This window comes from Sander vitreus, chromosome 20, assembly GCF_031162955.1.
Source record: "Sander vitreus isolate 19-12246 chromosome 20, sanVit1, whole genome shotgun sequence".
NCBI classification, from domain to species: domain Eukaryota; kingdom Metazoa; phylum Chordata; class Actinopteri; order Perciformes; family Percidae; genus Sander; species Sander vitreus.
Genome location: NC_135874.1, coordinates 29,299,251 through 29,304,250, shown reverse-complemented (window position 1 = coordinate 29,304,250; position 5,000 = coordinate 29,299,251). Strand labels below are relative to the sequence as shown.

Below are 5,000 nucleotides of genomic sequence, written 5' to 3'. Positions count from 1 at the left end.
TGGAAAAAGTCATGGAAAAGTCATAGAATAGTCATAAAAAAGTCATAGAAAAGTCATGGAAAAGTCATGAAAAAAGTCATGGAAAAGTCATGGAAAAAGTCATGGAAAAGTCATGGAAAAAGTCATGGAAAAAGTCATGGAAAAAGTCATGGAAAAGTCATGGAAAAGTCATGGAAAAAGCCATAGAAAAGTCATGAAAAATTCATAGAAAGTCATGAAAAAGTCATAAAAAAGTCATAAAGTCATGGAAAATTCATAAAAAGTCATGGAAAAGTCATGAAAAAAGTCATGGAAAAGTCATGGAAAAAGTCATGGAAAAGTCTTAAAAAATTATGGAAAAAGTCATGGAAAAGTCATGAAATAATTTTGGAAAAAGTCATGGAAAAGTCATATAAAACTCATGAAAAAGTCATGAAAAAAAGTCATGGAAAAGTCATGAAAAAATTATAGAAAAGTCATGGAAAAGTCATGAAAAAATTATGGAAAAGTCATAGAAAAGTCATGAAAACGTCATGGAAAAGTCATTAAAAAAAGTCATGAAAAAGTCATGGAAAAGTCATGAAAAAGTCATGAAAAAGTCATGGAAAAAGTCATGGAAAAAGTCATGGAAAAGTTCATGAAAAAGTTTTGAAAAGTCATGAAAATGTCATGGAAAAGTCATGAAAATTTCATGGAAAAGTCTTGAAAAAGTCATGGAAGAGTCATGGAAAAGTCATGGAAAAGTCAGGAAAAAGTCATGAAAAATCATGAAAAAGTCATGGAAAAGTCATGGAAAAGTCATGGAAAAGTCATCAAAAGTCATGAAAAAGTCATGGAAAAAGTCATGGAAAAGTCTTAAAAAATTATGGAAAAAGTCATGGAAAAGTCATGGAAAAGTCATGGAAAAGTCATGAAAAAGTCATGGAAAGTCATGAAAAAGTCATGGAAAGTCATGTAAAAGTCATGAAAAAGTCATGAAAAAGTCATGGAAAAAGTCATGGAAAAGTCTTAAAGTCATGGAAAAGTCCTAAAAAAGTCATGGAAAAGTCATGAAAAAGTCATGAAACAGTCATGAAACAGTCATGAAAAAGTCATGAGAAAATTCATGAAAAAGTCATGGAAAAGTCATAGAAAAGTCATGGAAAAGTCATAAAAAAGTCATGGAAAAAGTCATGAAAAAGTCATGGAAAAAGTCATAAAAAAGTCATGGAAAAGTCATGAAAAAGTCATAAAAAAAGTCATAGAAAAGTCATGGAAAAGTCATGAAAAAGTCATGGAAAAGTCATGGAAAAGTCATGAAAAAGTCATGGAAAAGTCATGAAAAGTCATGGGAAAAGTCATAGAAAGTCATGGAAAAAGTCATGAAAAAAGTCATGGAAAAAGTCATGGAAAAAGTCATGGAAAAAGTCATGGAAAAGTCATGAAAAAGTCATGGAAAAGTCATAAAAAAGACATGAAAAAAGTCATGGAAAAGTCATGAAATAAGTCATGAAAAAGTCATGAAAAGTCATAAAGTCATGGAAAAGTCATAAAAGTCATACAAAAGTCATGGAAAAAGTCTTGAAAAAGTCATAAAGTCATGGAAAAGTCATAGAAAGTCATGAAAAAGTCATGAAAACGTCATGGAAAAGTCATGAAAACGTCATGGAAAAGTCATGGAAAAGTCTTGAAAAAGTCATAAAGTCATGGAAAAAGTCATGAAAAAGTCATGAAAAAAGTCATGGAAAAGTCATGAAAACGTCATGGAAAAGTCATGGAAAAGTCATGGAAAAAGTCTTGAAAAAGTAATGAAAAAGTAATGAAAAAGTCATGGAAAAAGTCATGGAAAAGTCATGGAAAAAGTCATGGAAAAAGTCATGAAAAAAGTCATGGAAAAAGTCATGAAAAAAATGAAAAAGTCATGGAAAAGTCATAGAAAAGTCATAGAAAAGTCATGAAAAAGTCATGAAAACGTCATGGAAAAGTCATGAAAACGTCATGGAAAAGTCATGAAAAAGTCATGAAAAAGTCATAAAGTCATGGAGAAGTCATAGAAAAGTCATCAAAAAGTCATGGAAAAGTCATAGAAAAAGTCATGGAAAAAGTCATGGAAAAGTCATGAAAAAAGTAATGGGAAAAGTCATAGAAAGTCATTGAAACGTCATGGAAAAGTCATGGGAAAGACATTAAAAAAAAAGTCATGGAAAAAGTCATTGAAAAGTCATGGAAAAGTCATGAAAAAGTCATGGAAAAGTCATAGAAAGTCATGGAAAAAGTCATGAAACAGTCATGAAAAAGTCATGAAAAAGTCATGGAAAAAGTCATGGAAAAAAGTCATGGAAAAGTCATAGAAAAGTCATAGAAAGTCATGAAAAAGTCATGGAAAAGTCATAGAAAGTCATGAAAAAGTCATGGAAAAGTCATGAAAAGTCATGGAAAAGTCATGGAAAAAGTCATGGAAAAGTCATGAAAAAGTCAGAGAAAAGTCATGGAAAAAGTCATTGAAAAGTCATGAAACAGTCATGAAACAGTCATGAAAAAGTCATGAAAAAAATGAAAAAGTCATGGAAAAGTCATAGAAAAGTCATGGAAAAGTCATAAAAAAGTCATCATGGAAAAAGTCATAGAAGTCATGGAAAAGTCATAGAAAGTCATGGAAAAAAGTCATGGAAAAAGTCATGGAAAAAGTCATGGAAAAGTCATGAAAAAGTCATGGAAAAGTCATAGAAAGTCATGGAAAAGTCATGAAAAAGTCATGAAAAAGTCATGGAAAAGTCATGAAAAAGTAATGGAAAAAGTCATGGAAAAGTCATAGAAAAGTCATGAAAAAGTCATAGAAAAGTCATGGAAAAGTCATGAAAAAAGTCATGGAAAAGTCATGGAAAAAGTCATGGAAAAGTCATGGAAAAATCATGGAAAAGTCATGAAAAAGTCATGGAAAAGTCATGGAAAAGTCATAGAAAAGTCATAGAAAAGTCATGAAAAAGTCATGAAAAAATTATGGAAAAAGTCATGGAAAAGTCATGGAAAAGTCATAGAAAATTCATGAAAAAGTCATGGAAAAAGTCATGGGAAAAAGTCATGGAAAAGTCATGGAAAAAGTCATGAAAAAAGTCATGGGAAAAAGTCATGGAAAAGTCATGAAAAAAGTCATGGAAAAAGTCATGGAAAAAGTCATGAAAAAAGTCATGGAAAAGTCATGAGAAAAAGTCATGAAAAAGTCATGTAAAAGTCATGAAAACGTCATGGAAAAGTCATGAAAAAATTATGGAAAAGTCATAGAAAAGTCATGGAAAAGTCATGGAAAAGTCATCAAAAAGTCATGGAAAAAGTCATGGAAAAAGTCATGGAAAAAGTCATGGAAAAAGTCATGGAAAAAGTCATGGAAAAAGTCATGGAAAAAGTCATGGAAAAAGTCATGGAAAAAGTCATGGAAAAAGTCATGGAAAAGTCATGGAAAAAGTCATGGGAAAAGTCAGGGAAAGTCATGAAAAAATCATGGGAAAGTCAGGGAAAAAATCATGGAAAAGTCATAGAAAAAACATGGAAAAGTCATGGGAAAAGTCATGGAAAAAGTCATGGAAAAGTCATGAAAAAAGTCATGGAAAAAGTCATGGGAAAAAGTCATGGAAAAGTCATGAAAAAAGTCATGGAAAAGTCATGGGAAAAAAGTCATGGAAAAAGTCATAGAAAAAGTCATGGAAAGTTATGGAAAAGTCATGGAAAAGTCACGGAAAATTCACGAAAAAGTCATGGGAAAAGTCAGGGAAAGTCATGAAAAAATCATGGAAAAGTCAGGGAAAAAATCATGGAAAAGTCACGGAAAAGTCATGGGAAAGTCATGAAAAAGTCATGGAAAAGTCATGGAAAAAGTCATGGGAAAAAGTCATGGAAAAAAGTCATGGAAAAAGTCATGGAAAAAGTCATGGAAAAAGTCATGAAAAAGTCATAAAAAGTCATAGAAAAGTCATGGAAAAGTGAGGGAAAAAATAATGGGAAAGTTATGGGAAAAGTCAGGGGAAGTCATGGAAAAGTCATGGAAAAAGTCATGGAAAAAATCATGAAAAAGTCAGGGGAAGTCATGGGAAAAATCATGGAAAAGTCATGGAAAGTCATGAAAAAGTCATGGGAAAAGTCATGGGAAAGGTCATGGAAAAAATCATGGAAATGTCATGGAAAAAGTCATGGGAAAAGTTATGAAAAAGTCATGGAAATCATGTAAAAGTCAGGGAAAAAGTCATGGGAAAAGTCATGGAAAAGTCAGGGAAAGTCATGAAAAAGTCATGGGAAAAGTCATGGAAAAGTCAGGGAAAGTCATGGAAAAGTCATAGAAAAGTTATGGAAAAGTCACGAAAAAGTCAGGGGAACATGGAAAAGTCAGGGGAAGTCATGGAAAAGTCATGGGAAAAATCATGGAAAAGTCATGGAAAAAATCATGAAAAAGTCATGGGAAAAGTCAGGGAAAGTCATGAAAAAATCATGGAAAAGTCAGGGAAAAAATCATGGAAAAGTCATAGAAAAAACATGGAAAAGTCATGGGAAAAGTCAGGGAAAGTCATGAAAAAGTCATAGAAAAGTCATGGAAAAGTGAGGGAAAAAATAATGGAAAGTTATGGAAAAGTCACGGAAAGTCATGAAAAAGTCACGAAAGTCACGAGAAAGTCATGGGAAAAGTCAGGGGAAGTCATGGAAAAATCATCTAAAAGTCATGGAAAAGTTATGGAAAAGTCAGGTAAAAAATTATGGAAAAGTCATGGGAAAGTCATGGAAAAGTCAGGGAAAAAACATGGAAACGTCATGGAAAGTTATGAAAAAGTCATGGGAAAAGTCAGGGAAAGTCATGAAAAAATCATGGGAAAGTCAGGGAAAAAATCATGGAAAAGTCATAGAAAAATCATGGAAAAGTCACGAAAAAGTTATGGAAAAGTCATGGGAAAAGTCAGGGAAAGTCATGGAAAAAATCATGGAAAAAATCATGGAAAAGTTATGGAAAAGTCTTGGAAAAGTCATGGAAAGTCATGAAAAAGTCAGGGAAAGTCACG

At 32.2% G+C, this 5,000-nt stretch overlaps 1 protein-coding gene across 2 annotated transcripts in view; it reads left to right on the top strand.

The window, feature by feature from the left end:
- Positions 1 to 5,000, top strand: part of LOC144535301 (uncharacterized) — a 34,819-nt gene that overhangs the window by 26,918 nt on the left and 2,901 nt on the right. The window lies entirely within an intron of this gene.